The sequence below is a fragment of the Taudactylus pleione genome, unplaced genomic scaffold (assembly GCF_031769625.1).
Source record: "Taudactylus pleione unplaced genomic scaffold, aTauple2 ptg000192l, whole genome shotgun sequence".
NCBI lineage: Eukaryota > Metazoa > Chordata > Amphibia > Anura > Myobatrachidae > Taudactylus > Taudactylus pleione.
Window position 1 is genome coordinate 2,633,412 of NW_028284594.1, and position 26,381 is coordinate 2,659,792.

The window sequence follows — 26,381 nt, forward strand, 5'->3', positions numbered from 1 at the left end:
AGTTTTTCATTGTGACAGATGTTTTGCTATTTGATTACCGCTAAACCCATATCCCACTCTGTCCCACTTTTATCTTTAACCTCCGTTCATCATTTTTAAGTTTTTAAGTCCAAAAAGTCTGCATTTCTATATATAAACATGATCTTTTTGTTGATTTAATTAAATAAGATTGGTCACTGGTACGAGGCCTCTGGGTGTCTGTCTGCATTTGCTATGCAAATTGGGTAAATGTTGATTTCCTGAAATGAATTAAAATTAGTCCTTTCATTATAACAAAAATAACCTATATGTTGTTGAGCAGGATAAGACTTGAAGTAATATGTTACAAGCTATTTAAAAGGCTGTTTGTTAACGAGAAAGCCCATTATAATATATTTATACAAAATCACAGCTAGTAATGTATACAACTGTTCATAAACAGTTTTAGGATTTGTCAAACATGAAAATACAATAGGGGAGGATTATGCATGCAATTGATAAGCTGTTATGGGTTACAGCAATTTCTCCTTCATCCACTAGGGGACACTGGAGTCATCACAAAGGGGTATAGACGTGTGCTAACTGGGAGCTGGCACTTTAAAATCTTAAAGAGTGACTAGCTCCTCCCCCTCTATACCCCCCTCCAAGCCAGTCTTAGTAATGTGTCCAAGGGAGCTGGTCATGCTATACCTGTTCTCCTCAGGGCATTGTTTAGTTTTAAAATAGTGATGCTGTGACTTTGAGGAGATGACAGGCAGCATCTGCCCCGCCTGTCTGCTATGTTGGAGCTACCGGGAGGACCCTATCGCAGCTGCTTGGGTGTGCGCCAGGGTCCTCGGCTACAGAGACCACTGCGCGGCTGTCTATTTTCAATAAAAAAAAAAGACAAGCAGCCACATTTCCTGCCTCAGAGGAGCTAGACACTATCCTCATCTCGACTTGAAAGCACCCGGATAAAGATTTCCAGATGTTCCGTAGACTGTTGACTTATTGTCCTTTTCCTACAGGTTCTGCAAGACTTCTTCCTCAGTAGCCCCTCCGTGTCTCGTCTGTCCAAAAAGACAGTCCTCCCAGTACCTGGATCCACTTCCTTAATGGAACCTTCACATAGGAAGTTGGAGAACACCTTAGACTCTTTCTACACCGTAGCAGGAGTGACGCTTCATCCCGCTTTTGTTAGCTGCTGGGTCTACAAGGCTGTAGAGTCATGGGCTACATAGCTATCAGAAGGTTTAAAGGTGGGTCTTCCGGCTGAAGACCTTATTCCTTTAGCGCAGAGGTTCCCAAACGCGGTTCTCAAGGCTCCCCAACAGTTCAGGTTTTAGAGAGATCCAAGGCTGACTGAGGTACTAATTAAGTCACCTGTGCTCAGTTTGATTTAACACCTGTGCATAACCATGGATATCTCTAAAACCTGAACTGTTTGGGAGCCTTGAGGACCGCGTTTGGGAACCTCAGCTTTAGCAGATCAGATTGGAGAGTCAGCTGCCTATCTGGGTGAGGCATCTAAGGATGTTTGTACTCTTTCTTCCAGGTCCTCTGCGTTGGCTATTTCGGCCCGCACAGCTCTGTGGCAGGCTGATGCTGAAGCTAAAAGAGCAGTGGAGGCTCTTCCATTTACTGGTGACGTCCTTTTCGGGGCTGAACTGGATAAGTGGATTTCACAGGCTATAGGGGAGTAAATCTACTCATCTCCCCTCAGCTGCTCCAGTATCCTGTAAGTTTTTTTTTTTTTTTTTCAGGACCATGCTTCTGGTCCTTTCATGCTCCAGGATGATTCAAAGGCTGTCCCAGAGGGGGTCCTACCCCTTCCCTGAGCATCTAGAGGAAGATGTAGAGCCACAGCTTCCTCTGCTCACCACGAGGGTAAGCCTCCTACCAAGCCCAGTGCATGCCGGGCTTCCCTCTCACCTGGGGGACCTCAGGGTGGAAAGCTCGTCTTCGGGCCAAGGGATCCGATTCTGTCCGGAATTGGTCAGGGACATCATCTCTCACGGTACAAACTTGACTTCCAGTTCCAAAGCCATAACCAAGCTTGTTTCTTCTCAGGTGGTGGTTCATGTGCCCACACATCAGCTAAGACAGGTATTCTATTCCAGCTTGTTTGTGGTGCCCAAACCAGACGGTTTGGTGAGACCCATTCTGTACCTGAAGGACCTCAATCCTTATCAGCGTAACATTCGGGTTCAGGATGGAGTCCCTTCAGCTAGAGGAAAACTAGTTTCTGGTGTCCTTGGACATTAAGAACGCCTATCTTCAGATTCCCATTTGGCTCTGCCATTCGGCTTGTCTTCGGATCCAAGAGTGTTCACGAAGGTTATGCCTGTGATGACGGCCCTTCTGTGGACACAGGGAGTGACTGTTGTTCCTTACCTAGTTGATCTCTTGAAAGCTCCTTACAGAACACAGTTGCTTCAGAACATAGCACTGACCCACACTCTCCTAGTACAACTCGGTTGGATCCTGAATTTTCCGAAGTCTCACTTACAACCTACACAGAGGCTTCAGTTTCTAGGAATGAATTTGGATACGGTAGCCCAGAAGGTTTTCCTTCCTACGGAGAAGGTGAACTCTATTCAGCAGCCGTTGCGGCTGGTCTTACAAAATCGTTGAGTGTCACTGCACCTGTGCATAAGACTCCTCAGAATATTCAAGGCCATTCCATGTGGCCGTTTCCACTCAAGATCATTTCAATTGGACCTCCTTTCTCAGTGGTCGAGATCCCATCTATTCCTTCACCAACGGGTGAAGTTGGCCCCCAGGACTCGGTCGTCTCTTCTCTGGTGGTTGATTTTCACCCACCTGTTAAAAGAAAAGCGGTTTGCGAATTTGGAAAGGGTTTCCTCTCACCACGGACGCGTGTCTAAGAGGCTGGGGTGCAGTGACTCTAAGAAGACCCTTTCAGGGCCGCTGGACTCAACGGGAGACCGATTTGCCATTAAACATCTCAGTTATGGGCAGTGTTCTACACTCTTCAACTTGCACACCACCTGCTACGGGGTCAAACGGTACGAGTACAGTCGGACAATGCCACGACAGTGGCGTACATAAACCATCAGGGTGGCACCAAGTGTCAGGTGGCCATGAGGGAGGTCAGCCGCATTCTACTCTGGGCAGAGGAATTTGCAGTGGCGATATCGGCGATATTCATCCCAGAAGCGGAAAATTGGAAGGCCAACTACCTAAGTAGTCAGGACGTTCATCGAGGAGAATGGTATCTGCACCCACAGGTGTTCCAACAGCTAGTCCAGTGGTGGGGGTCTTCCGCAAGTCGACCTCATGGCATCAAGACACAACATCAGGTTCCTCTGTACTACTCTCGAACAAGGGATCCAGAGGCTGTGGCTGACACCCTCACAGCTCCCTGGCAGTGTCGGTTTGTGTACCTCTTTCCACCAATTCTTCTTCTGCCTCGACTCCTACAAAGAATCAAACGAGAAAAATCCATGGTTCTCTTACTGGCTGGAGATTGCCTCGAAGGGCGTAGTACTCCAGCCTACGTCTTCTGCTGATAGAGGATCTGTGGGCCCTTCCATTGCGAGAGGATCTTCTGCAACAGGATCCTTTTTATCTATCATGACTTAAAGCGGCTTTGTTTGATGGCGTGGCTGTTGATAGGGCTATCTTAACAAAGAGGGGAATTATATCGGTTCTGATTCCTACTATGCTCCGTGCTAGGAAGGAAGTCATTTCTACACACCACCATCGCATTTGAAAGGCGTATGTCATCTGGTGAGAAAGCAGAGATTCGCCCACTACTTTGTTTCAAGATGTCTAAGCTCCTCCTTTTGTCTCGGATCTCTGGGGGTTCAGGTTTCAGCATTATCTATTTTCTTCCAGAGGAATCTAGCTTTGCTACCAGATGTTCAGACTTTTTTCCAGGGGGTTATAAGTTTACAACCATCATTTGTTCCTCCCACGGCTCAGTGGAATCTGGATTTAGTTCTACCTTTCTTACAGTCTTCTTTATTTGAGCTATTACAGACTATGGATTTTAAGTACTTGACCTGGAAGGTAGTTCTTCTATTGGCCCTGGCTTCTGTCAGGCGTGTATCGGAACTTGGAGCCCTCTCCTGTCGCCTGCCCTTTTGTGGTTCGGGTACTTCCAGAGGACTCTCCGACCTCCAGGTCCCTGGACGTTGACGGAGCCCTCAAGATTTACGTCGACAGGACGGTTTTTCTCAGGAAGACAGATTCCCTTTTTGTCCGGTATATCATTGCTCAGCCTGGTTGGCTTGAAAATGAACAGAGTATTGCATGCTGGATTTGTCTAACCATCAGGCAGGCCTATCTGGCTTCATATATGGAACCTCCAGTTTCCATCACAGCGCAATCCACGCCCACGGTAGGAACCTCGTGGGCAGCTGTCTGAGGGGTTTCTATGGCACAGCTTTGTCGGGCGGCCACTTGGTTGGGCCGACATACTTTTGTCAAATTTTATCGTTTTGACACCTTTGCGGCATCTGCCTCGCAGTTTGGCCGTGTTGTTTTGCAGGGTTCTCCGCGCTCTCCCGCCCGGGATGGGAGCTCTGGGACGTCCCTATTGTGATGACTCCAGTGTCCCCTAGGGGATGAAGGAGAAAACAGAATTTTGGTACTTACCGATAAATCCCTTTCTCCGATTCCACAGGGGACACTGGACGTCCAACCGGCGCTGGTTTACCTGCCATGTCTGTTTGTCAGCCTTCTGTTTTGGTTTAATGTCTTTCTTCATCTGCTTTTTGCAGGTACATTGTGTGGTTTGTTTGTTTCTGTGTGTACTTGCTTCTCCTCCTCTGCAGTTTATGTATCTCCAGCTCTCCTTGGGCACAGGGCCTGATTCAGAGCCGGATGCTCTGACAGAGCGCTCGCTCTGAATCAGGGCCAGGCATTTTTTTTTTCAGAACAGCTTCCTGGCCGCTCGCATAGCTGTGGGTGACCACCCACAGCTATAGCGAGCGACCATGATGATGGTCGATGGTTGCGACGGGACCCTTGTGGTAGGGTCTCGTTGCCGCAAGCCCCAGAGAGCTTTCGGCTCTAACAGAGCTGAAAACTTTCCCACTGACATCACTTGTTATGTCAGTAGGGGCGGCCCCAGACGATAGGCGTTCCCATGGGAACGCCTCCGTCTGGGTAGCCACGCCACCGGTCCGCCCACCAAAGGGGGCGTGCTGTCACTCAACATCGACAACACTCCCCCTTTGGTACGAGACCCGGAGCGACGGAATGCCCGTTGCTATCCGGGTCTCGCGCATGCGCACGACAGAGCCAGCTCCGTCGTGCGCATGCGCACTGGCCTACCATCGACCCGGTTGCGAGCGCACAGCGCTTGCAACCGGGTCTGAATCAGGCCCACAGTTTCCTAAGACTGGCTTGTAGCGGGGTATAGAGGGGGAGGAGCTAGTCACTCTTTAAGATCTTAAAGTGCCAGCTCCCAGTTAGCACACGTCTATACAGCTCCCAGTTAGCACGCGTCTATACCCCATTGTGATGACTCCAGTGTCACCTGTGGAATCGGAGAAAGGAATTTATCGGTAAGTACCAAAATCCTGTTTTCAGGCACAGTTAGTGGTGTATCATAAATGTCCCCTATTATATGTTGTTTTACATACTTTCAGAGACACTAAAAACCTGTTCTAGCTGATTACATAATCAAGCTGTGCCTTAAGGCTCCCATACACAGGGCAATTTTTCACACGATATGGCCGTTTTCGACTGATCGTAACGACCAATTGTGTGAAAAGTAGTGTTTTCATACACTTATGATGCCGATGTGCATCCCCGGTGTCGTGTATCGGTATCTTAGATCAAATGGTTTTGCAAAAAAATTGCGATCTATTGTGTATGATTTGACAGACATCGTACGTACTTTTGCTGAAGTACGATGCGATGTTCGATGTTCGTTGACACTCCCCTCTTTCATTTTGCAACAGACTATTGACATTCCAGCAGATGCATCATGTGTGTATAGTATATACTATGTATCGTAAACGATTTGCAATCGATTACGATACATCGGATCGTATGGTCCTTTGCGCGATTGGACATTTTTTTTAACACAAATCGTACAGAATGTCAAGGGTAGAATTTTCAAGGGAAATCTTATGTGCCATTGGATCTGATACAAATCGCCCAGTGTATGGGGGCCTGATCTTGTTTGTATGTTCATCAGTAGCTACTACTGGTAGCAACTTTTAAATTACACTAGTTCACTATCTGGCATTATAGCTGGTGTTAACAGCACAAAACACAGAAGGAGTAATGCCCAGTAACATGCCAAAAGTCTGCTATCACAGGACACTCAGGTCTGAATGTACACAAACAATAGATACATTTATTGTCCTAAAAATATTCCTTTTTGCTGTTTGTGTGTGTGCTAACTTGCTTTTATGCTGCAATAAGTACGTTCTTTGTTACCATACTTTGCATGTCATGTATGTGTGTATGTATATATAAATACATTTTTTTTTTCAATGCGTGTTGCATAGTGCTACGCATTGCACATTTAGTATGGACTTGTTTTCTGTAGCAGCATGTAACCTAATGTCTTCTGTGGTGCAAATCAATTTGGCAGATCTCAGTCAGTGCCTTGTATTCTGCGGGCAAATAGTAAACATACTATCTCCTAAAAGTTTTTTAAAATTACAAGGCCCCTTTCATAATGGGTCTACTTATATTTTAAGTTTGATGGACCAGTAAATCTACATTTAAATCATTTTTATTTATATGCTCTTCCAAAATGGATCCAAAGCCCTACACCCTTGGATGTGCAGGGCTTCAGTTAGAAGCCCTGCTGTAGAACATTTCTCCATTCACTCATAATCAGTTGTTATAGCTAGCGCTCACACTGCTGTCAGTCTTCACTGCTCTCCCCTTATCTGATGTACTCACCACAGGGTGGTGATGGTGAGCAAGGCATTGGGATTACAGATATATAACAGTGTATACATTCATTATTATCATCTGTACATGGAGGTGGATGGAATCAGAAATTCGACATTTCTCTGAAAGGGCTTCCAACGGAAAACCTGCACAGCAAGGGGGGCGTTAAAGTAAAAATATTTGCATCTATGTTTACTGATTTTATTAATCTTCAATATGTTTTAAGATGGAATCACATAATGTACATGTTACATGTATTGCAGGGCTACACTAGTTTTGGTCCTATGTATGGCAATTTCTTAGCAGTGCTGCTTGATAACCTCACAGTGGGGAAGCTTTGAATGAGTAGAATAGAGTCATAGCCATAGATTTAATGTATATAACACCTGTACAAGTAGCGTCTCCATCTTTGTGTGGTCAAGAAAATGTAGTCTAAACTGTTCACACCACTAAATGGTGGCAATGGTTTAAACAAAATGTTATATTTGTGTTACGCAGGTCAAACCCAATAAAGGAGGTAGTCTGTAGAAGACTATACATCCGACCCCCTCTGATGATAAACGGTCTGATTCAGAGACGCGCGCAAAGGCGATTACACACGCAATCGAGCGATTGTTTGCCATTGCGCATGCGTTTAAGCTGCACTGCGTGTGCGCAGCGATCGCATATGGGAATCCTCCGCAGTGTGAGTGACAGGTTGTCAGCGTTTGGGGGTGGTGATGGGTGGTGGTCAGAAAAACGAAGACGTGCCTGTCAGTTTAAATGCCATTACATGGGCACACATAAATTAGCCACTGTGAGTGCATACGCACCTCTGTGTGTCTAAAGAGCCCCCAATGCTGTGGCAGGTCAGACCAAGGCCAAGATGACCACTGATATGCGGCGATGTCACCGATATTTCTGCAGGTATGTGCCATTGCACGCAGGTAAGAAGGCAGTAGAGGGTGTATTTATGCTCTGGTGGTATTTGCTAACATTAGCATATTTTTGCAGCTGCATTGCGTCCGAAATCGCATTAGCGTCCATCTCTGGATATATTTAACATCTTAAATTAGATATGTTCAGTGGTGGATTTTATTTTTGACACCTCAAAGTAAGGGTCTGAGTCAGCAAGGATCGCAAATGCGATTGCGCACGCAACCTGCCCATTGTTACGTTCATGAACTGTGAAGCATGCGCAGAACACTTCACTGCGATCGGGACTGCGATTGCCGTGACTACACAGACCCATCACAGAGTGATTGACAGGAAGCACTGTTTGGGGGTGTGACGGGGGGGTGGTCAGCGAAATGTAGGTGTGCCAGTGCATTTGAATGCCGTTACAGGGGCGTGCATAAATTAGCCATTACGATGCCATACGCAGCCTCACTGCGTACCTGAAGATTAGCAATTTCTGAGTAAGATCTGACCTCGTGTAAGTGTGCGTGAGGCTGCGATGGTCCTCGATTTACAGACTGCAGTCTTGCTAAGTATTATGGATGTGTGTAAGGTAAAGTGGGTGCCCTTATATTGTGCTGCGCCGGCATAGTGATTGCAGTGGGTTAGCATATGATCGCAGTAAGACTGCGTGCGTAATCGCTATTGCAATCCTTGCTGAATCAGGCCCCAAGTTGGAAGCCAGAGTAATAATAAAAATATTATATTTTTCTGCATGTTGGATGTGGTCCCCTTTCATAAAATGTACAATAGGCTGACTTTTTAATATATGAAATGTCCCATTGTCGATGTAACTATAGTAAACCTGTTTTGTACTGTTTGCCTGTTTAGAACATCTTTTTAAAAATAGACAATAATGGCACTCCAGCATCGTCATTGTTATGGATAAGGCAGCCACACAAGGACCAGCTACAGATTTAGCGCACGTGTGGCTAAATTGGGCCATATTCTGCTGATCAGCACATGGAGCAAGCACCATGCACCGACAAGGCCAGACTACCTTGAGTCAGCAACACTGGTTGATCATTGGACTGAACCTTATCAACATTCTCAATATTGATCTGAATTATAGAAGATGAGCGTCAGGGTTGTTGTAGGGGCCACACATCCTTCAGTATCAGGCCATTAACCTCATATTGCACCTTGTCTGGTTAGAGATATGTTCTCCCAAGCTGAACATAAACACAGTTGACTATTTTACGCAATGGAAAACTGTGTAGTGTTGATAATTCTGTTTCCTTTTACAGGCCACTATCCGTGCTGCTGCAAGTGACTGAAAGATTTCTTAAGGACACAGGATTCATATGGTAATACATTCATATTCCATTACTATAATTGAATTAGCCTGATTTTCAGCAGCCTGTTTTATTTATTAAATAAAGTTTATGTAATATTGCATTGATCTTCCGATGATGTATTTACTTTTAGCAATACAGGTACTAGGTTGCAGTCTCTTACATTTCCAACTTAAAATATGTTTTTGTGACATAGGAGTCCTTTATTATACAGTATATAGAATTCATACATGCCTACCCTCCCGATTTTCGCGGGAGGCTCCCGATTTTTTGGGTAACCCCCCTCACCCCCAGAAGGGTAGGCACTTCTCCCACATTCTGCCCTCTTCCTAGTGAAGTGGGCAGAATGGAATTGGCATAATTCCGCGGTGATCGCGGGTCCCTGTGTAGGGGGTGGGACTTAATGACACGATTCTCCATGAATAGCGTCATTTAGCCCCGCCCCCTATTTAAATTTAAGCCAATTGTGTCAAATTGCCATGAAGGGGGCGTGGCTTAATGGCACAGTACTTCAGGTCCCGCCCCCATCACAGCCCACCTGCTTCTCCTCCACAGGCATCTCCCAGTGAGGAGAAGCAAAAGGTAGGTAAGTATGATATAGATTACACTTGTATGCAAAATTTGGATAATATCTCAGTCAATAACTGTTTTTCCCCTATGTAAAGATAATGTAAAATCAGTACAGTATTTAAAATGAATAATTATCAAAGACTGTGTGTGACAGAGCTGAATAATATTCCTGAATTAACTGGTTAATGTTGTTCATTCCTTTGCATCACTAACTGTTCACAGTGTTAGAGCTCAGACACATTACTAACTGCAGTTACAGCAATCGGCATGTGTGGTACAGAATGTTGACATTGAGAATGGAATGTCGTTTTGAATTGCATATATGTTGACAGTTGCTGTCGGCAATGGGGTTTTCAATACACTTATCAACTAACCCTTACCCTAAAATCGTCTGTCGACGTTGTGAATGTTGACATGATGAACGTATACCCAATCAGCCTAGGAACTACCATCTCCCTGCTCCACCTCTAGCATAGAGCATGCCATCTATCTGTTCCTCCTCCGGGCAAATCAGGGGACAGAGGGAAGAGTTTATTTTATTATTCCTTATAAAACGATAAAAGACCTGTTTTATTTTTGTCCTACATTGTCACTTCTACCTTCTCGTTGAGGATATTAAAAATATCGATATGAAAGAAATAGCTCCCTAGTTATTATAATGTTAAATAAAATTAACAATTGTATTAAATGTAGAAAACAGTACAAACAGCCATGGCCAAAAGTTTGGAGAATGACACAAGTATTGGTTTTCACAAAGTTTCCTGCTTCAGTGTTTTTAGACCCTTTTTGTCAAATGTTACTATGGTATACTGAAGTTAAATTACAAGCATTCAATAAGTGTCAAAGGGCCTGATTCAGACCCACTCGCGAGCGGCTGTCCACTCGCAAGTGGGTCGATGTTATGGACTGAGCATGCGCACGACGGAGGGAGCTCCGTCGTGCGCATGCGCCAGACGCGACGAGCGAAGGAAAGTCCTTCGCTCGTTGTGTCCGATCAAAGGGGGCGTGCTGTCAATGTTGATTGACAGCACGCCCCCTTTGGTGGGCGTGCCGGGGGCGTGCCTCCCTGACGGGGGCGTTCCCACGGGAACGCCTCCCGTCAGAAGCCGGCCCACTGACATCACTAGTGATGTCAGTGGGAGTGATTTTGGCTCTGATAGAGCCAAAATCACTCCGGAGCTTGCGGTTGAAAACCTCAACCGCAGGCTCCGGCTCGCAAATTCGATGGTCTCGATGGTCTCGACCATCGCGACCATCACAATGCACGCTCGTATAGCCTGTGGGTGGTGACCCACAGCTATACGAGCGTCCAGGAGGACGCTCCATGAAAATGGAGCCCGGCCCTCATTCAGAGCTTGCGCTCTGCTCAGAGCGTACGGCTCTGAATGAGGGCCAAAGGCTTTTATTGACAATTACATTAAGTTTATGCAAAGACTCAATATTTGCAGTGTTGACCCTTTTTCAAGACCTCTGCAATTCACCCTGGCGTGCCGTCAGTCAGCTTCTGGCCACATATTGACTGATGGCCCCCCATGCTTGCCTAATCAATGCTTGTGGTTTGTCAGAATTTGTGGGTTTTTGTTTGTACACACGCCTCTTGAGGATTGAACACAAGTTCTCAATGGGATTAAGGTCTGGGGAGTTTCCTGGCCATGGTCTCAAAATTTCAATGTTTTGTTCCCCGAGCCACTTAGTTATTACTTTTGCCTTATGGCATGGTACTCCATCATGCTGGAAAAGGCATTGTTCATCACCAAACTGTTCTTGGATGGTTGGGAGAAGTTGCTCTTGGAGGATGTTTTGGTACCATTTTTTATTCCTGGATGTGTTCTTAGGTACAATTGTGAGTGATCCCACTCCCTTGGTTGAGAAGCAACCCCACACATGAATGGTCTCAGGATGCTTTACTGTTGGATTGACACAGGACAAAGACTTTTGGTGGATGGCTGGTGTTAAGAAGGGCACCAAAGAAGCCACTTTTCTCCAGGAAAAATTGATTAGGCAAGAATGGGTGGCCATCAGTCACTACCATAGTAGCATCTTACAAAAATGTCTAAAAACACTAAAGCAGCAAACTTTGTGAAAACCAATACTTGTGTCATTCTCAAATATATATATATATATCTATTTAGAAAAAATTTAAAACCACTTTAGGAGATCTGTAGTGATTGTCAATTTTGTCATGTCATCGATATTTCATCCGTCACACAGATGTGTTGTATTAGTCATTAAATATCGGGATGTGGTAAGAAAAGATAAACAGCCAGTTTGTATAGCTAATAATGAATAAACCCTTGGCCAGGATTTTTAATCTTCTGACAGATTCAATTCTCCTCCAGGAGTGAAAAGCTAGAGAATTAAGTGGTTATTAGGTGACGAGGGGGAATCCAGTTGACTGGTGTAAAGATGTGGTTAATTGTATTTTTTAAACTGAAACGCCGGTGGTTGCATTTGTATTCCTCTTCCCAAAGTAGAAGTCTTGCATTATAGTACTAGAATATTGCTAAATTGTCCTTCCTCCTTTCACCACCAACAGAATTCAGAGCCAGTAAGATCGGGTGGATTTTAGAAAATATAAACCTGACATTATTAATGCATAGAACAAATAGTGAGTTTCATAATTGTTTGTTTCTTACATTGATTTTGATCAGATCATGTTGTCAGGTACTTTATAAGGACACATTTCCTACTATAGATTCCACAGTACAAGGAATATCATTGAAACACTGAGACAGATTCACAGAGACAGACTATGGTTCTATGTGCTCACAGTGGGTTTATTTGGCTGAACTGGTCCAACATAATACAGTGGACTGGCACACAGCAGGCACAGCTGTACCCATTTCACGTCTGCAGCTCTATTACACTGAGGTGAAACTGTTTTGCTAATGACGTGCAAGAACACTAACGGGATTTCCCTCTGTGCTGTTGATGTGAGTCTACGTACATAACTAAATCCTGCGTCAGACACAAACCTGTTCTACTGCTCACTTTTCTGCTTCTTGGAAAAGGCAAGCAAGTTAACCCTTATGGGTCAGTAGCAGTTTATCACCAGGCATTTCTGCTTATATGAAACTTGGAAATCCTTATACAGGAGTATTCAATATGGGAGCGAAAACATCGTTTTTGCGTTAATATCGGAGGTATGACGTCATTATCGCAGGTTTTACTTTTACACCGTATTCAATTTCAGAGACTTATCGCAGTCTTTGATAAAAAACGGGGATAACTTTTCACCATTGAATAGGTGTCGAAAAAAAGTACAGAATTGGGGTTTAGGGGTGCAGGCTTTAAAAAAATAGCCTGCACCCCTGGGAATGACATTTAAAAAAGAACTGTGTCAAAAAAAAGTAAAAAAAAAAATAGGGACACCCCAAAAAATTAATTTAAAAATTGGGGTGAAAAAAAAATTGGGAAAAAATTGTATAACAATAGGGAAATAGGTTCAGGGCTATTCTGCATGTATGCGGCAGATGTTTTCTACAATAGAATTATAGCGGCAGGTGCACAAATGCAGAATTTTAAAAAATTTACTTTAGGGACTTAAAAATATGCTAGTACCCATTTTCATGTACCCCAAATTTGATGGGACCACTTAAAAAAACGAAAAAAATAATCTAAGTGCTCTTCTGCAACACTTCTTCAATGTCGGGGAAAAAAAACCTGCTGCGGCTATTTAAATCCCCGACTTTCAATTAAAGGCTAAAACGGGGGTACCCATAGTGATCCCCCATGTTTTTACAACTTTAGGGGGGTCTTACAATTTTTTTAAGGAAAAATTCGTAACTTTACGCAAATCCAACTTCGGAGTTTCCTGTTTTCGTTAATTTTATATTGAAAACGGGTATAAGCGGGAGCGCGCCCGATACTTTAACGCAGGTAAAAACTCCGATATGAAACGTTAACTTCGACAGTGAAGTTAACGTTTCATATTGAATACCCCTCATAGTGGTGTATTGTGCTGTAATGACAAAATAGAACAAGATTGACTTTCACCTTATACAAAACATTGGTCGATTAATACGACCTTGGGTCCATGGAGAGCCCCCACTGCATATTTGTTTTATGTCTTTTCACCCACTGAAACAGTCCTAGTTTTTAAATCTTCTCTATTGTCACTTTGGGCTTCTAGTTACATTACAATGCACCACAGGTGTTTAAATAAATGTAGTAATGCTCAAACACAATATAGTGTGCCATAACCAGATATATTATCTCCCCTTTTTCATTGGAGTATGCAGCAAACCCTACAACCATTGCAGGCAGGGCAGTCACGTTATATGCAGGCATTAGGACAGTGTGTACCTGGACAATATGTTGGCTCGACAGGCAGATCTATCATACTGCGGGTACAAATTGAGTGATGTAATGAACGACGGATGCTGAAAGTGGGCGTCTCAGGGTGTGCACATGCCGATAATAGATGTACAAATGGTAAAGACTTTTGTCGCCATTTGAATAAAGACACAGGCGGGTGACGGCCAGTAGACAAAGCTGCGTCCACATCAGGCCCTGTATGGTATGTGCTCTGCTCTCTATCAAGCAGGTGCCCTCCAGCCTGAACAGCATGAGACTGTATTGTGTAAGGGATACCAGATGGGGAGCAAGAAACGCAAGCCGGAAGTTCCTTCAAACGGTAATATCATCCATATCTAAATGCTAGTTCCCACCGGCATGACTCTGCTTAATCGAATCTCTCCAGTATTTTCTTTGTGTTGTGTAAATGCCAATCAGTTTTCACACGAAAAGCCAAAGTTTTGTGTTTTTATTTCCGCTATTTGTAATGAATGAATTGCAAACTGGAAGTCGTATCTTTTATTTGTTTCCTTTCTGCATCGGAAGAGGTATATTGGGTTCCTTTTCACCAAGTAATATTCTGCATTCCTCTTTATCCATTCTCATCATATATATTGTTCATTTCTTTACCATCCGGGGATTTGTTTTCTTTGAAAGGATTATATGAAGCAGAACATCATATTTATAACCTAGCGATAAGACACTTATTTTTTTAACCAATAAAAATATACTTCTATGCATGATCGACTAGTTGGTTGGTTATTGTTTAGAAACAAATAAACCAAATATAAAGAATTAAGATGAATTATATCCAAGGTGGCACATACATTTATATAAATAGGTGAATCTAGAAATCATAGGGGTTTGTATATTTCATAAAAAAACACTTGAGGTCGAAACCTTTAACTCATTGAGGTGCAGTGTTTTCAATTTATAAATCCATTTCATTTATGCCTTTGCCAAATTTGCTTCATCTTTCCTATTTTTCTACTTGGATTTAATGTTGTGAATTGCAATAAACTTCACAATTTCCTTAGGTGAACAATTATGTTTATTCTAAAATTGTCCCAATAGTGAATGGGAGATGAGGCCCTTCTTGATGTCTCTAAGATGTTCGCTTATTCTTGTTTTTAGGGCTCTGGAAGGTCTTCCAATGTAAAACAAAGACTGCAGCTGCATTTAATCAAGTATATTACATTGGTTGTGTGGCAGGTAGTAAATTCATTTATTTTGGAGTTTCTTCCATTTACTGTAAAATCATTGTTTTGTTGATTTTGTTTTGTTGATTTCATCTGTTTATACCCCCTGGCAATTCTCACAGCGGTGAGAGCCCTTAGGTTTAATCGGGTTATTTGTACTGAAAGGAAATGTTCATCTTACCAATTGTTTATAAGATTCGGGGCCCTTCTGTAATGAAATAAGGTTTATTAGGGATCCTACCTTTTTCGTATTGGATCCTTCAATAAAAGATGCCAGTGTCTTTCAAATATGGTTTCCATTCTTTTATGTTGTCCTGTATATGCAGTTCCTTTTTACTGCCTGGGCTGTCGCTTTCTGCTCTGCTGTTTCTAGCACACTCTGCTGGTCTGTATCTCAGCAGGTTCTTTGCATCAGCTGCGTGTGCTAGAAGCACCAGAGCAGAGAGCGACACCCCAGGCAGGAAAGAGGGACTTGTACGTGTTGTGACAGGTGCAGAGTGCTAGAATGAACACTACAGTATATGTTTGAATTAAAAACCATTTAGTGGATTCAATTTTTTTTATTTGTGGAATGTAAGTGTACAAAGCAGAAATATCTGCTGAAATTAATGGCATCCCTTCTTTCCATTTAATATTTGCAATTTATCTAAAGTGTCTGTAAATATGATGGATTATTTAGTACTCGGTGCTGTAAATGAGAATCTATGTAGACTGATAAATTGGTAGTTAAACCTCCTGTAAGAATCATATCAATGGGAGTCATCCTGACACAGCAACTTGATGAAACCATATAAAACCTTTATATTGTAAGCATATTACTAAGTGGGGTACACTGTATCCTCTCAAGAATAAAGTCACAATTTATTTTCTGACTACACTGTGATTGTTTTTCTTCATTTCACAAATCGTATATTAAGTTGGCGCCCAACTCTCTTGTAACCCCCATTTGCCATTTAAGTTTAGAGAGTCCCAGTGGCGTCCCATCCCGTGGTGTCACCCGGAGCAGGGAAGGCTGCCCGCTGAAAAGGGGTGTGGCCTCACAGCCCGAACCCTCGTGGTGGTCCTGTGCTTATTACTAAGGGGGGGGGGGGGGGGTGGTGCCGGTGGTGCAGTGTCAGCTCCCTAACTGTGACAGGAGCCGAACGCTGAAGTTAATGCTACATGCAGCACCCGATTCCTGTTACTGAGGGGGGAGTCTGCACATTGGATGTCGCTCGCGCCCCTCTTGTGATGCCAGTGGAGAGTCCTGGTGTTTTTTCAAGAGTAATAAACGCCTGTACAGCCATTATTGTGATCACTAATCTTTATTGAACTTGTGTTAAAAATAATGACACAGCTGCATTTTACTATTTTCAAACATTTCCCTACATGGAATTATAAGGATGGAGGCACGGGAGAGTGTGCGAGTCCTCTAAATCACAACAATTTGAAACGTAGAAGCACTTGGTAGGTCATGTCAACTAGTTAATAATAATAATTGAAGAGGCGAGTGGATGAAGGTGTTACAGATGTGTCCTTGCTTATCTAGCCTCAATGCACTATGCAGCGCGATATGCCTGGCGTGTGTGAGCGCCAGGCTGTGTGCAACTCTGCTAGTGTCGTTTTGTTGCCGAAAGTATGTAAGTCGTAATGTGATGCGACTAGGACGCACCAGGAGACTGTGCTGATTAATTTGATATGTGACACTTGTACATCTGTGTGCAACTGAGTCTGTAAACGGAACTTGGCGTGGGGAAAAAGCTGCAGCCGCTGCTATAGCACTTTCCATCCAGTCCACCGAAATTGGACTGGATGGAGAGCTTGTAGGGAGAACCTATATGAAAGGGGAATTCTCAAACACCTTCCATTTCTTTTCTAAGGTGGTCTTCCATCCCCTGGTGATGATGAGGTTTTCACAGGTTGTTCATTTGAGTGTTGCATCAAGCTACAGATTCTTGATACATAGCCTTGTAGAGTGGGACCTTCAATCCCTGTACAGTGCCGCAATCCATTTATTGCAGGAAGTGCAGCCATATACCTGGTTCACATTGCGACATTTTATGTTAAGCAACAAGAAATTATGATGGGACAGATTAAAACTCTAATATCATGTTGACCTCAAGAGAAAAGGCAGAGGAGGAGCTTTTCCAGTGAGCAATAAACCGTAAAGGAATCCTAAAACGTAATAACAGTTCTACCTTGGCAAGTACACATCCCGCACTTAATTAATCTTACTTTATTAAAGTACTCAATAAAATAATTTCTCATTGCTATATTATGTTTTATAAAATCAGCACATATCTTCCATTGTAAAGATTTTCCACTGTTTCATTACCCAGCGTTTATGCTCAGGGAGACTTCTGTAACTCTTTTGGCAGGATTGAACTTCAAGATTGCCAAAACCTCTGACTGTATAAGCAGAGTATAATAAACCTGCGTACACAGCACAGTCGGTCTGATGTTTATGTAAGAGGAAGAGCTTTGTCTTCTTATTAATGATTCCAATTTTAAATGAGAGTAAGTTTCAAGTCTTTTTTGCAAAACATGTCACTAATGCACCTGGCTGTGCATTAACTGATGTGGTGACTGCTCCTGTATAGTTCTTTCTTTTCAAACCTGAGAAAATTATCAGTCCTAGTGCCAATCTACAAAAATATTATTACTCCCAGCAATTGGTACACCAGTGGATGCACCATGTCACCTCTTCCTTCTAAATATTTTCAGAATATTCCCCTTTCTAAATTTGGACAAAAATCCTCCATAATTCAATTTGGGCTTATTACCCTGACCAAAACCTGGTATACTTTTTGTCAAGTTTTGTATAAAGAGCGTAAAAACACTTGGAAACAGCATGCGATACCAAACAAGTAATAAGAGGCTGGCTTTGGAGAATTGGCTATTGAAACTTCCGCTTAATGACAAGTCAGAAAAATTTTTTTCACTCTGAAATATCTCAATAACACAACTGTGGTGCCATGGACAGTTTTTGGTATAATTGCCGGGAGATCTGGACACACCGCTGTCCTCCCCATGAATAAGAGAAATTTGAAACGTATATGATGCGCGATATCAGCTGTGACTTCAAGAACTCATTACTTTGGCTGCTATTTACCCATTTGAAGGAAGATTCACACCATGTATCAGCATGTCTGGGACTTTGCCCCCCCTTTTGTTGATTTTATCTTTTGTCTTTATACATCTGGTAGACGCAACCATTGATGAGGAGATTTGCTTATGTTTTATATGCCTTTGAATCTATATTTATTGTAAGCACATTGAGTTTATTAAGTACTGTTTTTACCCAACTATATTTGCACTGTATATTTTTCTATTCATTCTTTGCACTGGAAATATATACACCATTGAACAAATTGAAGAGATGATACATGTATGAGGATGATAAGCATACATATATATTTATTACATCCGATAGGAAGAATGCCATTGGTAGTGGTGGTGACCCCCTACTGACCCTAGGAGAAAATTAACCTTTTACCATATTTGTGTAGTGGTGGATTATAATTATATCATTACACATTGCCTTATGTTATATTTTATTATTATTTTTTGACATATGCATGGTGGAAACATGAAGATCGAGGAAGTGCACCATATAAGAAATATAACCAAATATTATAAGACCTTGTCATGAGATACACTCCCATTTGCCCTCTTCAATCTGCCTCTAACCTATGCCTCCTCTAGAGAAACCACCTCTTATCCAAGTCTTCTCCTGTGCTGCTCCTCACTTCTAATACTCTTTATCCCACTTAAGCAGACTCTCACCCAACCATCATCTTTCAAGTGCCTTCTTATAACAAATCTCTTCACTATAATCTATCCTACCCACTACCTACAAATAAACAACCGTGATTGTAGAAAAGGCTATATGAACCACAAGTTAATTCATTGATGTGGGTTTGTGAGGAAGATCTGGTGGATTTTGTTTATTATTCTTTGCTGATATAATTCGCAGCGTGGTATTTTAAGAGGATCATGACACAAATTGCATAGAAATACATGAAGGTAAAGATGGTCTTACCCAAATGTGTGGTTAGAACATTAATACATTAGGCAGCTACTGGTGTAGAGCAATTTGTACGGCAGATGCTTTATCTGTCGTCAGGTTTGTGGTGAAGTTGGAATTGGAGAGAGTGCATGATAGAAACCCCTACTAGTTATTGAGAACATGTTAAAGTCAGAGGCTAAAATACAAGACTGACCTTCATCATTTATCTTAAGAGAGTGAATCGACTTCCTCTCCTGGTTCTAGACAAGGTGGTTGCTTTCGTTCTTAGGGACATCCTTGTGGTTACCCTCCAGCTTGGTGTAGCTTCTTTAGCATTCACCCAGCTGCAGGAAACAGAGACAATACTTGTTCCCCATTTTATAAGGGGATATCTATTTTTGGATGCCTCAGCTACATAAGGCATCTCCCCACCCCATCCAGTCCTTCGCTCATCACTAACAACCTACACCTAATTATTTTCCCACACTTATCCCTTTCTAGTGACAAGTGATTGGAATTTCTGAATGCGGGTGCACAGATCACTCTGTATAAAAGGTGCCATAATATACAGCAACCAACCAGATTGTGCCAAGTAAAAGCAAATGTGTGGTTAGTTGCCATGGGTTACAGCATTTGTATCACTTCCAACAGTGTTCATCAGAAGCCCATCTAGGACACATTTATCATATTCTAATCGCAGCCAACCCAACCAAAACTAAAGTCTTTTTTTCCCTTCTCTTCACATTATAAATCACAAGACTTGATTGGTTGTGACTTCAGCCTTATTTCTGTGAGCTTTTTGTTATAGTTTTGGTCTGCGCTGTGCTGTGGCTGAAATAATAGGTCTTATAAGAGAGTTTTGCTAAATGTGTTCATCAGATGTAAGGGTTTAGATGTTATTTCATTCCTACAAAGATGAGTAAGAGGGAGAATGAGATAGAAGGAGCAGTTCATGAGAACATAAGTTCTCTTTTCACTGATGACATAATTGATAGGCATTCACATTCTTGTTGGAATGAGTCAGTTCATTTCTACAGTAGCTGACAAACTGTGAGCGATGAGGTGTTTTTTTGGTAAGTTATGAAAATACTTTTAATTCTCAATTTTCTATTGACAGATAACAGTTTATAGATTATTTTTTTTATAACATAAACCTTACTTATTTGATGTTTGTTATATATTTCTTTTTATTTATCTGTGACTCTTACTTCTGTTTTAAATCATGTAGACTATGCACTCTTTGGTGCAGTAACACCACCTCTAATAGTTCCCTATATTTCTAGCATTTAAGAATCCCAAATATTATTTGTGTTTTATTTATGTGCCTTTCAGCAGTTAACAAAACAGCAGCTTATTATATGTAACTCATTTACTCTGAGGCATTTTCTCTACTGCTCTCTACTGCTCTCTTGCTGCATCTCTTTCATTGCAATTCCCCTCTCTCCCATCACTTACTTTCTCTCTCTCTCTACCTCTCTCTCTCTCTTAATTGGATACAATCACCTGACGCAATATATTGTGCCCTTTGGAAGATTGCATATTGTGTACACTCCATGATGTGTGTTCTGGGCCTTATCACAACGTTTGCCACATCTTATAGTGTGTACCCAGCTTTAGATAAGCTCTTAAAGGACTTCTCTTATTCAAGAAAAGTATTGAGAAGGCTGTTTGTGTGCACTGAGTCCTGTGGGACCAGCCTGAATGCTCCTTTAAAATGACCCTTTGTATATTATAGAGTGATGGTGAGGGGATCGGTATGAAATACAGACAGTCGGGATCCTGGCTGGTCGGTATGCTAACCCGCCCCCTCTCCCTACCCGAACACTCCCGCTTTCAGGCCTAACCCTAACCTCCCCGCTAGTGCCTGTGCCTAACCTCTCCCTCCCGCACCCTAAACCTAACCCTCCCCCCTTAGTGCTTAACCCTAACCCTCCCCCTAGTGCTTAACCCTAACCCTCCCCCCAACCCCGCTACTTACCTTCGGTATCCCGGCGGTCGCGATGCTGGCGCCGGGATTATGGATGCATCTCATGGTGGGTAGGGGAAGAACACTGGGGTGCAGAAGAAGCACCTCTAATTAACCATTTTCCCCACGGGTTATACAGAATGATACAATGGTAGTTATGCAGTATTACAGAGCAGTGCAGCATGTTGAGATGGACTGTCACAGGACAGGCTCTTGTTTTTGAAACACCTTATCCTACTGCTAATCACAGAATTTCTTTCTAAAATGTAATGTTTTGTGAGGCTTCATTAATAATGTCATGTTCTCAAAGCAAAAAAGGAATGAGAAAAAAAATAACATATAGTTAATTTGGCAAGTTGTAAAGAAACACCAAAGTTAAATGTTTATTTCCAACATTTATACATGAAAGCACTTCTATTGTCCTTTCAATGGATGTTATTACGGCTTGTACACCAAAACTAGGATAATTGTCACCCAGGGCAAGCCCATAATTTGGCGCCCCCCCAAAAAAACTGCAACATAGAGGTTGAAAAAGATGTTTGGTTTTGTGACACAGTAATGCCCTTTATACATTTATGCCACAGTAATGACCCATATACATTATGCCACAGCAATGCCCCATATACATTATGCCACAGTAATGCCCCTTCCATATTATGCCACAGTAAGGCCCCTTTTACATTAAGCCACAGCAAGGCCCCATCTCTCGTCTCTAACCTGCCAGGGCAGTGTGGCGGGTGAGCTCGGGGTGGCGCGGGACGAGGCTGCCATATGCTGGGGAACTGTCAGTAATGCAGTCATTGTAATGTGGCGCCACTCATGAACCAATTGGAGCTCACGGATCGGCAGCCTCTACTGACTGGCTGCCGTCCACGAGTACTGATTGGCTTGCGACCAGCACCACATTAGACTGACGGTGTCTTGGTGTCTTTCAAGGCTGGGATGCGGCTCCAAACCCACAATAGCAGCTACCTAGCCTCCCGGCCGCCTTTCCCCGGCACCCCCCAAGTCCGGCATCCGGGTCATGTGCCCCCTTAACACCCGCTAGTTGCAGCCCTGCTGGTCTTATTGAATTCTCTATCTAACCTATTCTGCTTCTTTGATATTTATTAAATGCACAGGCCCCCTGCCTTATCATATGACTCATATTAAAAAGGTTCCTTGATTGAATGCATCACTTCAAACATGCCAGTATGTAGAGCTTCTCTTTGTGCACATGTGTGCATATATGCCAATGTGATGTAGGGCACCTTCTGCTTTTGGGATGCACATCCAGAAAATTTTGCAAATACAGATGTGGCTGGAAATGTGCATGGAGGAAACAGTAAATACATCTTATAAACACACTTCAAATGCTGCTTAAAAACACCTCTCTCTTTCCCATTTTTCTCCTATCTATTACTGTTTTAAATTAATTACGGGAAAGAAGGGATATCACAATGGTATTTATCATGTGCCCTTGTTTGTGTTTCAATATTTTTTAATTGTTTGAAAGTGTCTATAAATGCCCATTTCTCTCTCTCTCTCTCTCTCTCTCTCTCTATCTCTATCTATCTATATATATATATATATATATATATATATATAATTGACAGTCGGGATAGGGGTCCCTCTCCTGGGGTAGATGGACTCCCTCTTTACACACACAGCAGCCGTAGAACAGGACAGAAATCTGAGGTTCTCGTACAAACTGGTCGGCGCCAGTCTTTATTGTGCCAAATGAATATAACAAATCATAAACCGAAATCCTAGCCAGTCTGGGCAATAACTAAACAGTAGGTACCCTCACTACCAGGATGGTAGGGCCTACTGCCCTCACCGTCAACAACCGTACAGTACTTACAGGATTGTCATAACAGTGTCTCTGGACATGCAAGCCTGCATGCCTACTTCAGCTACAACTGAACACAGCTTATATCAGCCAGTTCCAGCTGTAAGCCCTAATGAGCCTGCTACCAGGCTGAAAGGCCCAAAACCTGGAGTGGCCTGTGGATGGAGCCCTCCCTCTGCTCACATCCACAATCCCAGGACCCAAACTGGCTTTTCCAAATGCCGATACTCTGGTCTGCTTACAAAACAGAATTCTCCTGGGCTTTTTTAGAACACACAGGCCAAAAACCTAGGACAAATGTACCTGCCATTGACCACTTTACCAGTGCTTCTATCACACACATATGTATATATATATATATATATATATATAATTTTTTATTATTATTTTTTTTTTTCACTTACCTTGACAAAGGGGCGCTGTGGCCCCGAAACGTTGGTCGATGTTCCTGACTTTGGAATAAACGATGTTTGTTTTCTAACTGCCGTTAAGTCTCAGAGTGCCACTACCTTTCGTTCTGTGTATATATATATATATATATATATATATATATATATATATATAATAATTTATTCCAAAAATTGTCCCGCACTCTCAACTCAGAAGGAGACAACAGTGGGGTGCTTCCAAGAATCAAGCAGCTGATCGATTCACCCACAGCGTGATACACTGATGCTCCACACGATCCATGTACCAGCCTTGATGCATGAGGCTTTAACTGTGATTAAATCTTGCTCCATATAACAACGTTAGGATCATGTGATTGACCCATGAGACATTTTTTTATTATGTATATGTTTGATCGTTTGGATGTGGTCTTGACAAAGGTCCTGTTGGGGACCGAAACGTTGACCCAAATATGGATGCATCCTAAACAAGTGTGAAAATCTGTTATGAATAAACATTATCTTTATCGTTCACATGGCGAGTGCCTCCTTCCATCAAATGGGAAATTCATATATAATATGCCCTTCTGCTCCACGGGAGGTTTCTGTCCTCCCTGAGCTCGCCTTAGGACACCTGCGTTATGGTTTTACAGGTGTAGCGCACCAGTCAAACTCCCCATATATATGACAACTTTAAATTATCAGCCCTACTAAAGTAATCATACAAGCCATTCCCCTCACTCATCTATTCCCACATCCATTTTAAATGGCACAACGTATTTGCCAATGCCCCATATCTGCCAGAATCCAACTCAAATTACTCTCCCTCACTTACAAAGCTCTTACCAACAGCACCGCTTCATACATCTCATTCCAAATCACTCTCCTTCTCTTAGATTTACCTCTGACGTTTGTATCACCTTGTCTCATTTCTCCCGCCTACAAGACTTTTCTCCCTTCCCGCTACCCTGCTTTGGAATTGCCTATCACAACGGATCTCCCACAGCCTTCAAATCGGTAACATTCTCATCTCTTTATTAGATCTTACGGTACTACCCATACTACCCCACAACATTATCCTCACTGAGGAATCGTCATTCCTTTGTATCAACTCTGATTGTATGACTCTTCCATTAATTTGCTTGTAGGTCTGTGTCATAACACAAGGTCCAATTAAAGAATTTCTATTAATAATATGGCCACTTTAAATCTATTTATTTGTAGCATATAGGTTCTTTAAGCTTTTTTTTAATTTTTTCATCAGTTCAGGAGTCAGGGAATGCTAATTAAACTAAAATGGCGCAATCCAATTAAGTGCTGTATGCCGCTCTTATGGTACCGCCGGACTTGAACAGTGTGCGAAAATCTGCTAGTCTGGGGTGAGATCAGGCCATGAGGGGGGGTTGAATTGTACAGCAACTCGCCCCCTTCGCTTCTAATTGGATCAAGTCCAAAGACACCACTTTAGTTTTAGGAGATCAAACTACCTCTAAGTGTCACAATTAACCAGACTCATCAAAGCCTTTTGCCCTCTGTTCCAAATTAGCCTTTTCTAAGGGGAACGAGTGGTCAGGTAATTAACTTATAATTTTGTTGCCAATTGATCATACAGCCACAGGCATGTGACTTTCAATTATATTTCCTCCTAGTCCATAAATGATGAAATTAGCAGAAAAGTCACTCAATGTGATTACACAACACAGTCCTCATATGTAGTTACCAAATTAAATATGAACCTTCAAAGCAAATGTCTTCATATTTTCAGAATTTGGACAAATTGGTTGCCTAATTTTGTTCAAAAACCAGAAATGCATAAAGTGTGTCAATCTAACGGACATATAGGGAACATAGAGTAATCACGTATTTTCCGGAATTAATTTTAATTCTTATAACAGTATAAATAAATATATATATATATATATATATATATATATATATATATATATATATATATATATATTATGAGCTTATCACAATGTATTGATGGGTAAGTTGTCTCTTTGAGGTATCTGAGGAAAGTTAAAGCATAAAAAAGGTTTGGATTAGGTAGATATTTACTCTCCATTGGCATCTATACCGCTCCCCTGAATTCCTGCCCGGGAGGAAATTATTATATACCCTGTGGACAAATTGGGAATTCTCTGATGACTGCGTTAAATTGATTGACTGTCCATTATTCCACCTTGTACCCGGCATACAGATTATATTGCATGAGTGTTATATCTGTGTCATTTTTATACTTTTTTGATTATGACTATATCTGCATGTATGTTTATTTGTTATTAGGGGTGTGCACCGGCCACTTTTCGTGTTTTGTGTTTTGGATCTGGATCTTTCTTCGTGTTTTGGATCTGGATTGGTTTTGCCAAAACCACCCTTCCGTGTTTTGGATTCTGGGTTTTGTGTTTTGGATCTGTATTTTTTTTTAAAAAAAGCATAAAAACAGCAAAAATCACAGAATTTGTGTTTTTTTCTGCTCCTATGCTATTATTAACCTCAATAACCTTAATTTCCACTCATTTCCAGCCTATTCTGAACACCTCACACCTCACAATAGTGTTTTTATGTCCAAAAGGTTGCACCGAGGTAGCTGGTTGACTATGCTAAGCGACACGAGTGGGGGCGGCACAAACAAGTGGTCCATCTAGGAGTGACACTGCAGTGGCAGACAGGATGGCATTTTGAAAAACTAGGCCCCAAACAGTACATAATGCAAAGAAAAAAAAGAGGTGCAAGATGGAATTGTCCTTGTCGCTGTTGCTTTGAGGATGCAGGTGCGGCTACAGCCCACACAATTCACAAAGACAGGGAAAAAAAAGAAGAAATTTTTTGTTTGTGGAGCGCACTTTGAGGGTTACACCACCCTTTAACAGACAGATGCATGCTTGTCGCTGCTGCTTTGAGGATGCAGGTGCGGCTACAGCCCACATAATTCACAAAGACAGAAAAAAAAGAAGAATTTTTTATTTTTTTTGGAGTGCACTTTGGGGGTTACAGCACCCTTTAATGGACAAGCCAGCCGGCCCTTTACTTATGACACAGGCGCACGCAGTCGCTGAATGGGAAAAGTG

The 26,381-nt window shown here is 42.3% G+C and overlaps 1 protein-coding gene across 8 annotated transcripts in view; it reads left to right on the forward strand.

Annotated features, from left to right (window-relative positions):
• The window catches only part of PKIG (cAMP-dependent protein kinase inhibitor gamma), a 175,956-nt gene that overhangs the window by 105,205 nt on the left and 44,370 nt on the right, over positions 1 to 26,381 (forward strand). For 5 of the 8 annotated variants that reach the window (XM_088476753.1, XM_088476752.1, XM_088476756.1 and 2 more), the window contains one exon: positions 9,027 to 9,086. The exons of 2 other annotated variants lie outside the window; for them this stretch is intronic. The gene's annotated coding sequence lies outside the window, so the exon portion shown is untranslated. Of the gene's footprint in view, positions 1 to 9,026; positions 9,087 to 15,075; positions 15,153 to 26,381 lie in introns of those variants that run through there. One more of the 8 variants, XM_088476759.1, reaches the window with a different exon arrangement.